The sequence below is a fragment of the Macrobrachium rosenbergii genome, chromosome 57 (assembly GCF_040412425.1).
Source record: "Macrobrachium rosenbergii isolate ZJJX-2024 chromosome 57, ASM4041242v1, whole genome shotgun sequence".
NCBI classification, from domain to species: domain Eukaryota; kingdom Metazoa; phylum Arthropoda; class Malacostraca; order Decapoda; family Palaemonidae; genus Macrobrachium; species Macrobrachium rosenbergii.
This window is the reverse complement of record NC_089797.1, coordinates 7,921,731-7,935,155: the sequence shown is the minus strand read 5'-3', so window position 1 is coordinate 7,935,155 and position 13,425 is coordinate 7,921,731.

Genomic DNA, 13,425 nt, shown 5'->3' with positions numbered 1-13,425 from the left:
AGGACTTCTGTATTTCAGCTTTTTACTCAGTTCTTGCAGTCTCTCTTCACTTTATTTAGGTTTTAAGTTTAACTAGGGTCATTTTTAGTAAGCTGATGGTACAAGAAAGTGAAAAGTTGAATCGATTTAAACTCATATAACAGTAGAAATAATTCCATAAAACTATAACAGCTTTTCACTCCTTCGTTATGCTCTATCACATAACCAATGTAATCTTAGTTTGAGAAGTTTACAGTTTGAGGACATGAAGTTCTACAAATTGTCATCAACAATCTGAAGTAGCAATAATTCTCAGTATTGTTGTTTAGCCACAGAAACAAAGTTTGAGAGATGTTTGTGAATTAGTAGGTATAGTCTAGATATTGTTTCTATAGTACTTATAAAACAGCTTCTCCCCACCATTTTTACTGTAATATCTTTCTGTGTGAAATCTGAAGACAAACTACTACTTAGTGGAATTTCTTCTGTCTCATGTACAAGCCTTAGCATTTAAACATTTTGTATGCCTGCAACAGTATTTGGAGGGTGCAGAGTTGTGAACTTGTAGTACTGTAGAAGCAGTTCTTATCACAATAACTCTTAGTGGCAGTAAAGCTGCATATGTGCATGAAGTCTACATGCTTTATTAATAATCTCTCTCTCTCTCTCTCTCTCTCTCTCTCTCTCTCTCTCTCTCTCTCTCTCTCTCTCTCTCTCTCTCTCTCTCTCTCTCTCTCTCTCAAATTTTGTCAGAAACATCGTCAGTTTCAGTTTTTCCTTTTTCAGTTCCAAAAAGATTTAATATAATCCTTGAGTACAAACCCTCTAGTTGGCACCATGAGAGGTAAGGATGTTAACCCAATGGTCAGGTTAAGTGATTTGTAATTTTGCTTAATCAACCCTATACACTGCAACTGAAGCTTCTGTCATATTAACACACTGAGCACCATCCTTTGTTACACTGCTAAAGTGGCACCCTGTGCCTTTCATGCTTTACTGAAGCATCATTTCCACACACTGAAGCATCATGTCACTCTCCATATACTGATGAAGGCTTCCTATACACTGTACATGCTTGGAAGCATCAGTACACATTTTCCTGGAGGAGTCATATACACTGTGTGCTTTGCTAAAGCCCACCAGTGCACACTGTACACTAAGTGTTTTTACTGTTTCATCCCCACATTGGGACTCAGTATAGTTCTTCTCTCATAACATTTTCACCCTTGACATTGGTATTTGTTTAGTTGGCCCATGATCACAGGAATTAGTTTCTTAATTTGTTATGGTATGAAATTGTTGTTGTTTGTGTTTGGTACCAAATATTTAAGTGAATTCTAAAATTTTTGTCTTAAATTTTGAGCAGTCAGTATTTTTTGCCATGATGTAATTTGTGAATTTCATCTTGCCTTAATTTTTGACAAAGGAGGCTTTTATGTTGTTACAGTTGAGGACAAATTGAGAACTAGAGCAGTCTTTAAACATTGTCTATAAACATGAACAGTTTAAAGTAACAGTAAAATATATTGATTATTATTAAGGGATGTAAGTTGAAGTACAGAAGTCTGAATTTATATAAATTGTGTAGATAGGAAACTGGAAAAATTGTAAACTGAAAACGAAAGAATTAAAATAAAGGACTTCTTGGAGCCAGCATTGCAGTGCCCCGAGGAGGGAGTGTCCTCAGCAGGAGGCATTATAACCAGTCAGTTATCAGCTTCAAAGCAGGCTCAGAGAATTGTTTACTAAGCTGATAGCTGGTTGCCAAGATGGGGAAAGCTATATATTTTTCTTGTTATTTACCAGATGAATTCCTGTTTATTCGTTTCCTGCTAAAGAATGTTAGACCTTTCAAATGTGAAAGGAGTCGGTTATGTACAGGTAGCCATGAAGGGTGGGTTAATGTTGCCTGTGAGATAAGCATTAGATTATGTTCATTCTAATGACAATAGCAAATGCTTGCTTAACATGTAGTGTCTTGTTATGTGGTATAGTGACACTGTAGATTTTTCAGCCAGAGTTTTGCACCAAACAAATGTATAATGGCCAAAAAACTGAGTTCAGTTTTTCTGTGCGTAACGTGCAAGAAAATCTACGATTTTCTTATGTTTTACCATTTTACAGAGGTTTTCGTGTATTGTTGGGATTACCAAACGTATTAGTCTTTGTATACAGTAGCTGGATTTGCAACTTACAGAGTTCTTCCCTTAGAGCTAAAGGGCTTCAAAATCTTTTATTTTTAAGAAATATTTTAAATTGGGGAATTTCTGTTCTGAAATAACTTTTTACTTGAAATTATTGTCCTTTGTTAAAAATAGTATTTCTTGGCCTGTTTCATGCAAATTGGCAATGTGACATGGAAAATTTTAACTTGTTAAGCATCGTTTACTGAGATGAGAAAGTTTATTTTCTTAGGCAGAATTTGTCTACGTATTTTGCTGATGTTGGCTTTCATTAACTGTATCGCAACCGGGGTTTTCATATAGTGATTTACTTGGAACTTTGTTTCCCAGTTATTGATAAGCACTGAATATGTTTTATATCCTGCCAGATGTCTTAAAGCTTAAAAGTGCCAGAACATTTATAAAGTTAAAAGTTATCCTTTTTTCAAGTATACGACAATACTTTTAATTGTATTTCGGACACATACCTTCTTCCCAAAAGGGGGTACCAGCTTGGGGCTTAAATACCTTCTTGTGTAAGGCTAAATTTACATTTGTGTACTTGACATAAAGAAGGGATAAATACCACGGAGGCCATATTTTTAGAGGAGTGGGAGAAACCTTACAAATTGATAACATCGTCAGTAATTGAACGGGTGTTTAAATATAAATCTTTGAGGAATTTTTAAGGATGTGTTTGTTCTAGAATGAACAGAAACACATTTCACAAGTTTACTAAGGTACTGTGTAATATTGAAGCCTTTACTCTGTTGAAAGGTTTATTTTACTGTCACCATATACCATGCTAAAATGCATATTGGGGTTTTGTGATTTTAGGAAATATCTAACTGAATGCAAAGGTTTTTTCTGTCGTTTATTACAGATGAGGAAATTGTCCTTATGTTTAGGTTACTCCTCTAATTGAAGGTTTAACTGATATGAAATAAGTTCTATGAAAATCTTAGTGAAATATGGACAGAATAGAAGTTACTGATTAGTTGCCTTTCTCTTGCTGGACTGTTCGATATCGTTCTCGGCTATCACTGCAGGGCCAGTGTTCGAATCTTCGGCCGGCCAGTGAAGAATTAGAGGAATATTTCTGGTGATAGAAATTCATTTCACGCTCTAATGTGGTTCGGATCCCACAATAAGCTGTAGGTCCCGTTGTTCGGTAACCAGTTGGTTCTTAGCCACGTAAAATAAGTCTAATCCTTCGAGCCAGCCCTAGGAGAGCTGTTAATCAGCGCAGTGGTCTGGTTAAACTAAGATATACTCAACTTAACTTGCAGAAGTTGTTCTAAATATGGAATGGTAATTTTGGAGTTCTTATCTATATTTGGTGATGGTTCATTGACAGTGGTGTTTTTTGGTTTCTTTTAAAGGTTTGGTGAAAATGACAGATTATATTGGTTAAGTGAACTTGGTGTTGGCTCTCAGAATTAGAAATACTCTTCCTGCACATGATGTCAGATGGTTATGTAATAGTGGTACTGTTCTGAGGAAATGCATGGCTTGGAGTACCCTGTGGTGATTTGAGATTTGGTCTTTTAGCTTTGTAGTGTTTCAGATTCTAAACTGGTTCATTATTTCATTTCTGTATGTTGTCTTAACAGCCTCTACTGACACATGTTAGAATTCAATATATTTTTTCATTTCTACATATGTTGACAACCCCTACTAACATGTTGGAATTCACTTGACTGAGGTTCAATTTTACAGGTAATATACTTTTTTGGGTAGCTTGATTTCAGTTAGGGGTCAGGAGGAGGTTATGGATATCCTTGGTGTTACCATTTAATATGCAGTTTTCCTTAAGATTTAATGTAGATTTGTGTAGATTTTTTTCAAAGTTTTGATCTGGAGCTGTAGAGAGTTTTAAGTTTATTCTTCACCATACTTATATGGTAAAGACATTTAGAAATTCTGCCAAAGTTATCCTAGTTTAGGATTGAAGGTGTCATTTTCATGGTGGCTGGTTGGGCTTGAATAAGTCCTTGATTGCGATGCTTTAGAATGAGAGAAGTAGAAGATTAAAGATTGACATTTATAATTATTGTTAATAAGTTGGTTTTAGTAGGAAACTGTAATAACGTTCATGGTATTAACGAAGTCTTGCTCATTAACATTGTGATAGATAATTAGTTTTGATTCATCCCGGTCTAGGGGTTCCGTTCTTCGCCGTCAGAACCTGGAAAATCGTCAAAAATCATCAATTGTGATAAACGATAATTATTATTATTGAGTTTTACATCAAAAAACCTTCAAATTATGATTTTCTGATTCATGAATATATGATTCATGTAATGTCGTACCTTCATATGATTCATGTAATGTACCTTCATGGTGGTCAAGAAGTAGTTTGGTTCATGACAGTTGGGTATGTAATGCAAAAAGAGGTATTTTTTATAAGCGATGTTGTGCTTTCGGAAAGTGTTGTAATATGATATCCCGATGTAATTTGTGACAGTGGATTTAATATTCAGCAGTTTGTAGATGGCAGTGGCTTTGTTACTGAAAAATCACTTTGTTATAGTGAAGTATAAATATTAGTTGATAAGTGGAATTTAGTGTTCCAATATTAATTGGAGACTTGGAGCATGTTATTCAGCATGCTTGTATTAGCTGAGATTGACGTTGTTGTGTTAGTCTGTGATATTGAGTGAGAGATTCTTTTTGTATGCTGTTCTTTATAGTAATCTTGACTCCAAGAGATGATTTTGGATTGTCTTGTTAGTGTGTAAAGATAGAGTTAGGCATCCATTGTCTTCATTATGAATAAAGTGTTGTATGTACTGTAGGTTGTACCAGTTGGGGTTCAGAAAGTGTTTGGTTATGCCCAACTTGTACAGGTATTCAGAAATTCTTTCCTCATGGTCTGTGACACTTTTACATTTCATGAAGTGTTAGTTTAAGATACTTTGACATTTCAGAAAGTGTCTTTTTTTTTTTTGCATTCAGAAAGCTCATTCAAGAATTTTGTTGTTATACTTTTAGAAAATTTGTTAAATGACTAACTTTTTTTTAAAGATATTTCCCTTCAGAAGGTCTTTTTTTATATGTTTGTGCTCAGAGAATGTGTTGGTTTGTGATAGTTTTATGTTTTGAGAAAATCTCCATAAAAAGAAAGTTAGTTATGCATGCTCATTGACAATGTTTGTATGATTGCTTTTGCCTCAGTAAATCTGTCGATTTGTTACAGTTTTACTAACAATGTTCAGTAGCTTTGATGCTTTAGCATTAAAGATGTCTGAATTTGTCAGCATTTGCCTAGAAAATCTGTTAGTTTTAAGATTTTTTGTTAAAAGGTCTATTCATTACGAAGTTTAGCATAGGAAGTCGCTGTTTGTTAGGGTGTCTTTTGTTTAGAAAGTATGCTAGTTTGTAGTTTTTCTGTAGTTGTTGTCCATTATCATATGAAAGTCTGTACTGTACATGCAATTTGGTTTAGGATATCTTGTAACTTGTGAGTTGTATGCTGAAAAATTTTGTTCATTCATAGGTTTTCACCTTAAAAGTCTCCAAATTTCTAAAGGTTTTTTCTTGAAAATGTTTTGATTTGGGAGAAAGTTTTCAAGAAAGAGTTTATTAAAGAGTTCTCTTTCCGAGGTGTCAGTACAGGAGGAGGCATTAGTTTCAGAAAGGGTTTGGTTTAGAAAGCTTATTGATTCTCCCAAAATCATGTTTATTTGTTATTTTTTGGATGGAAAGATTGGGTTTTCCACCCAAACAGTGAGTTTTATTTCATTTAGTCTGTGAGTTTTTGCTTGATAAGGTTGATAGTTTAGGAGAGTATTTTGCCTTGAGAGTAGTTTTATCCTAGAAAATGTCAGTTTGGAAGAATATGTTGTACTAAAAAAGTTTGTAAGTTTGGGAAAAGTATTAAAAGTTTGGTCATTTTGAGAGTTTAATACCCAAATAGGGTGTCAGTTTGGGAGGGGTGAACGAAAAGTTTGTCAGTTTGGGAGAGTTGTATCTAATGTTGTCAGTTTGGCAGATATTTTACCAAGAGTTGTCAGTTTGGGATTGTGGAGTTAACAAGACAGATTGAAAACACTGTGGACTGCTGCCAGGAGAGTGCCAACTTCAAACAACTAGACGTTTGACACTGAGTGGAACCACCTGACTCTTTGTTTTTGAGCAAAACCTCAACAGAAACTACTTACCACAGGTTCCTCTTATTTCTTGACTGCTGCCAACTTGAATTGTAAAAATTGTCAGTTTAAGAGAGATGTACCAAAAATGGTCAGTGTGGGAGAGTTGTCCAAGGGTGGTCAGTATGGGAGAGTTGTACCAAAAGTTGGGAGAGTTAGTTTGGGTAGTTTGAGTTGTACCAAAGTCTGTCAGTTTGAGGGAGCTTTCCTAAAAGTTGTCAGTTTGGGAGAGTTGTACCAAAAGTTGTCAGTTTTGGTAGAGTTGTACTAACAGTTGTCAATTTGGGATTATATCAAAATATGTCAGTTACAGATAATTTCTTACTTAAAAAGTACCAGTTTGGGACAGTTTTACACCCAAAACGTGTTTTAGTTAGGGAGATTGAGGTAAAAGGTCAAGAATATATCTTGAATTATGACTAAAAACATGCTTAAAGTTGTGGGAGGCTTAAAGATTAGTGATGTGGTATCTTTTGTAAGGCAAGTCTTGAGATGTGGCATCTTAATTACAAGCACTAAGCTTACCATGAAGTTTTTCCTAACCAGTACCTGTTGGTCATGACTAGAACCATTAGTCCTGTCCTAATAGAGAATGAAGAGGCAACGTTCAATACTCTGTAGCCCTGTTAGAGTGAATCAAAGATTTTAGTGGAATGGTATTTTTGATTTGTAGGCATGCACTAGTGGGCAATATGATTATAATTTTCATTGACTTGTCACTCTTTTCAGTATTAAACAGCAGTTCTTACACTTTTGAGTCTGTATACTGATCAGCAGAACAAACAAATGTTAAATCTTTTCGGTGAATAATACGAAACAAAATCCTTAGTCTAGTTCTAGTGATCAGCACAAAACTGCAGTTTTTGTAGCCTCTTAAAAACGAAGTTTAAATTTTTTGGATAACATCCAAACTCCAAAACACCCAAAGGAAGTTTCCAGTCACTGTCCGGACTTTCCTCACTAATTACATGACAATGGGATGACTTTGTAAGGCAGTATCCCACAGAACCTAAACTGGCATGGTGGTCCACGTACACAGTGAAGGTTGACGTTAGTCCGACCTGCTGTCCTGTCTGGGGGAGGAAGAATGGGGCAGGAGGATCTAGCTGTGCACGTCTCTGACCATTTACCTGACTCAATCACTTACATTGAATGGTGTTGGGCCATAAGACGATTTCTTAGGCATTTGAGTCACTTGTCTGCTTTTGGGGAGGTTGTATGTGTCTTGGTGTAATTAATTGATTTTGTTGTAACTGATAGAAGGGTGACTTTTAGTTTTAAATAAAATAAAGTTAATTGAATTTTGTCTTTAGTTTGTTTGTGAGTGCCCTGGAGGTATCTTGTTCATAAGACATCTGATAAGAATATGGATGAATATTCATACTTGGTAAATAAGGTAAAAGTCGTGTAAATTTCAAATAATAAAGTTAGCAGAGTTAAGTAAAGCAAATTTAAAAAGTAATAAGCTTAAATTTAAGTAATTAAATATGATGCCGATTGGTTTAAAGTTCGTGTGCACAAAATCTCAAGTTATAAGATTTTATAAAACAATGTATTCTGAGTAAAGTTCAAGTAAAATATCAAAGATCCTTTGGAAATAAATGTTAAACTATAGTAAAGCCACAGATATCTGCTAATAACATTGTTACTTCAAATTAAATAGCAGTAAATAATAAGCTACGGTGAAGTAATTAAACGATGTAATCCGGTAATTGGTAAATTGGTGTTTTAACAAGTTAAAATCGTACCATGTATTGACAACTTTACATGAGTCAAGTCAGTCAGGAAATGGGTATTGAAGGAACGTCCTGTTGATAAAAGTGTCTTAAATCGGTCATTTAGTTTTAAAATTTTTTGTGAGGTTAATGTTTCTAAAGAAGAATCAGATAGGTTGAAGCCAATTATATAATAAGTTTTTATATCTAGAGGTAGTTTCACAGCAATACATTTTGACGTATTTTAGCATTTTGCCATCACGTTTCAAATCGATTACCAGTGCAGGTAGCAAAATTAGTCTTCCATGTTTACGAACATGGATTGCGTGAAATTTTGTCATCAGTATTGACAACTTGATTTAAAATTTGATGGCAAAATGCTAGAATGTGCTAAAGGAACAGGCTGTGTTGAGCACCTAAAATATCAAGTTATTGTAGTCAGTTCCATTATGAGATACTAGTCAGTTTCCTGCATAAATATCAGAAAGTCGGGATAAATAACACTATTAACATTTATAAGTGAATTATCCATTAAAGCTTTAAGTTAAAGATTCTCTCGGCTAATAGTTGAGAGTAAATTTATTTTAGTTTTTTTCTGCCTGGAATTTGTAAGTTTTCTATGAGGGGAAAAAAGGAGACCCGTTTTCTGTAACAAAGACTTGGAAGAGACTCTGGTCTCCATGTCATCGAAAATGGAAAACGTACGATTACATCCCGTAGATTTTAGTAACGTAATTCATAGAGAAACTAGACAAATTTTATGGCCATTATACCCATTTTAAGAACGAAATTCTGGTTGTGAGAAAGTCTACCGGGTCTTCACACCATGTTTCATAAGACACGACTCGTTAAGCCAAGTATATGCCTCAGTACGAAAGCCCAGGCATAAGAATGACGTCATCAATGGCTTGTCTTGGTGATATATAGTTACCTCTACACCCGATCCCATGGGACTCCTTTCATAAGTCGCCTTTGACATTTGTAAAGGTCAGACATTCGATAGCGGTGACAGAAAACGGGAATACATCAGGGAAAGCACAGAGATGTTTGTATAGGCTTTTCATATCTTGGCAACCAGCTTTAAGCTTAGGAAACAGCTCTTTGAGTCGGCTTTGAAGCACGGTAACTGACTGGCTATGATACCGCCTGTTGAGGACAAGCCCTCCTTGGGGCATTGTAGTGCTGGCTTCAAGGGATAAAAAAAAAAAAATAAGTTTTTTTTCTTTTTGTCAAGATCAACCATCCTCATCTTTGAAATTTGTTTGGATTTAAATAAAATACACTCCGGTTATTTAATGGTTTTTATTTCCTCAATACTGTACAATTTCCTCATTACATTAAGATAAAGACCATGACATTACAAAATAAGTACTTGGTGTGGAAAACTCAATAACAACAACAAGTTTCGCTTTGAGGAAAACATTTTTCTCTGTTCCTCCTGACTTGCTGAAGAAAGTAGTCTTGTGTTGCAGGTGTTAGCAGCACATATTGGTGGGTCTCATGGGTAAGGTTTTTGGGTCAGCTAAACCTGAGGTCATTGGAAATCAGGAACCGATTTGCTTAGCTCGCAAAAAAGGGCATTAATTAGACTTGATAGGTTTGTCATTTTAAAAAATGGAAATGTTTTAAATATCTTACTCCCTCTGGTAAAGAATGAGATGCAGAATATTGAAGTAAAACGGAAAAATCAAGACAAACTCAAATGGAGTTCAAAGACATCCAAATTAACATCCGTACTGAAGTCACAAATTATATCCAGATATAAACATTGATAAAAAAATTATACCCTTGAACAGATTAAAATAAGCACTAATTATACTAACATGAAATGAACGAAAAATGGCTAAATAGAGGCTATATTTCTTAAGCTCACCATTAGGGAGTGCCTACATCTGTTAGCAGCGTCCATTTGCCACCTGTAGGCACTACTCCCTTATGGTGAAATTAACAAATAAGGCCCTTTTAGCCATTTTTCTTTAGTCTTACAGTTCATGCTGTCATAATTAATGCTTATTTTAATCTGTTCAAGGTTATAGTTTTTTTGTTTCTGTTATGTATTTCTGGAAGTAATTTGTGACTACAGAATGGCTTATGGATATAAATTTTGTTTTTTTGTCTTTTGAACCCCATATGAGTTTATCTTGATTTTTCTTTTTTTCACTTTTAACCACTTAATACTTTACATTTAAATCTCTACCCGTGAGAGAGATACTTAATGGATTTCCATGTTTCAAAATGACAAAACTATCATGCCTACATAAACCTTTTTGCCATCCTTAGCAGCAGAGAAAATCAACTCCTGATTTCCAGATGACCTCAGGTTTAGCAGACCCAAAAGCTTTACCCATGAGACCCACCAATACATGCTGCTAGCACCTGCAACACAAGACGACTTTCTTGAGCAAGTCAGGAGGAACAGAGAAAGTGTATTTCTCAAATCGAAACCTTAGATGTGTTGATACAGTTTAAAACAAATAGTTAATAACAAAAGAGGTGATCTAAGGCAAATCACCTGTGACAGACTAAGTTCACCCTGATTAGGAAGAATTGGGGAACCTTTAGCAAAACTGATGTCAGCAAAGGGAATACCTTAAGAACTCCATAGTATGTTCAGCTATTTATGTACTCCTCTTTAGAGGTATTGCATTGAGAAATCAATAGCTTGAAACCCTATAAAACTTGAAAGAATTCATTCAATTACAGTCAACAGAATCACGGAAGGCACAAAGGCACTCTCTAAGCAGTCACTGTACAGATGTTAGTGAGCTGCTTTTACAACAGCCATAGGACCAAACTATACATGAAGAGGAAGTAACGGTCCTGAATAAGTGAAATCATAAAATGTATGCTGAAGAGTCAAACACTAAGCAAACTAAAACAAACACGCAGAGCAAGATTTGAGTGGGTGATGTCTGATGACCAAAACGAAAAAAAAAGGACAAGGCAGAGTTGGGCCGAATAGTTCCATCATCATCACCCAGTCATATAAATGTTTGTCAATACTGTAAGCAGGATTTTGTCTCTGCAAAGAGCCTGTAATACAACTACATCATGTGAATAGGGTCTCAGCATGGTGAGACATCCAAAGTGGCAGCTTTGTGGGGTTGGCAAATACAAAGACACCCTACTGTCTTGAGCTCCATTAGTACTGGAGTGTTTGGAATGGACAAAAAACCTGCTTGGAGGTGAAATATATCTTAACCTCTCTAACAAGGAACAAACATTAGGACAATCCTCTGCAAAAAATAAGGCAGCTAAAATAAAAGTACAGCTGTCCCTCTGATAAACTCTCGGGTGGATAATTATCCAGTAAACCCATAGCTTCTGCATAGTGCAGGTCATAAAACTGATTCTCAACGATCAGGTGCCTTTGAGTCTTGACAAGTTCACAGAGCACTTTAATGGCTGGGAGAGTCTGGCTCATGAAAATGCTGTCAGAGACAGATCCTTCTTGGAAATATACCAGAGAACTGCAACCTATAAAAACATCAAATTTCTAGAATACACATCATCTAGTTCTGTTACAGAGCTTGAATATCTCCATTAATAGAAAGATTACCAAAGTGGTGGGGCTGAAATGTAGTCCTTAACAGGAAGAATTTCCTTTCTCAACGGCTTTCACACCAATCAATGTTTTGTTTTGCAAACCAGCTTGAAATGGAGATCACCCTTCCTACAACAATCCCTCCTATCATGTGGGGAAAAGATATATCTTCCCTGCTTACAAGACCTGAAGTTGCAGTTCCTCAAGAGTAAGAGCCAGAGGAGTTGTGTTTACAGATGTCATGGACTATTGAAGGAAAAGGCCAGAGGATGAAGCCACAATTTAGTTATATGGCACTCTCACAAGTTCTCTCCTTTCAATATTAAAAATGTCCCTGTAAGTACCGGGAATAGCAAACATGTTACCAACGAAGCCAAGACTTGACCATAGTACAAATCAACACACTTCCCGAATGCAAAAATATGCAGGAAAAATGCAATATAAAAAAATACCTCCAGATGGGAAAATATCATAAAGAAACTGACTTCCTCAGAGTTTAGGTATCAACAACTGAACAAATTCTCCAACAACAAAATCTTTGAGTTCAAAAGTGTCTCAACATGAACTTTCTGAATGCAAAGTATGATAAGAAGCTTCATGAAATGTCCAAGTGTTATAAACTTAACAGATTTCATGAAATGTAAAGGTTTCACAGACCAGCTGATTTCCTAATCCCATAAACTAACAGACTTTCTGAATCGAAATATAGCCAAGGAAAAAGAATTTCTGAATCCCACTGCCAAAGCAGGAACACTTTCTGCATCCCCCATATCATTCAAACACCAACATATTATGCTCTACTGACTTAACTGATAGTGAAGATGACAAATACTGAATTTTATCATCGTGAACTAATAGAAGTCCCAAATTGACACCTGACGCCAAGATTACTGTGAAGAATAGCAGACAAAGGGAATCTCAAACAAATGACACACGCGTCAATCTCAACTGTTAGAAACACTGCCTGACAAACTCCACTGCCACGAATTAATATCAGAACACCAAATTCCATTGTCATCAATCAAGTAATCTATAAATACTACGCCACACTGTCATGTGATCTTTGAATGCTGTATTCACTGTCATTTACAATGTGCTGAATACCAAATACACTGTCTCCAACTAATGTATGAATACCAAATCCTTTGCTACCAAACACCACCTGAATAGCAGAATATAACGTACAAACACACTGCAAATGTCAAACATCACAAATTATTCCACACTGCATGTTCCAGTCATGAACCAAACTTTTCCTTGGGCCAAAACTAGCCCATCATGAAGGCATATTATAAGAATTCCATTCTGAACCAAAAGTACCATAATAATCTACCGTTTAGACTCATGACCAAGACTTCCGTACACCAAAATTACCATCATGAAGTTAGAGAACACAACTGTGTTAACCTCTTATTACAGATTAAAAGATTAAGTTACTATCATTAACAACACCTAAAAAGGTCAAAATTAAATCTTTTAATTACTCCCATTTTAAAGTATTACCACCAAAGACTTGACTAAAGACCACATGAAAATGATATCTTTAATCCTAAACTAAGACATCTTTAGTAGAATTTCTGAACGCCAGTATCATAAGAATTAAACACTTCAATCTTTCTAAGCTTCAAAACATCAAACCTTTGGAAATATCTACATGGATCCACAGACATCTTGAAGGATAAATTGGATATTAATGTCAAAATCGAGAAATTTCATCGCCTACATCCTGATCCCCACCTGAAATCAAGCTACCCAAGATGAGGTATATACAGCACCTGTAAAACTGAACATCAGTCCATTGATTTCTAACAGTCAGTAAGTCCTATCAAGACAATTTTGTAGAAGTGAGAAAGCTAAACAAGTTTTGAATTTAA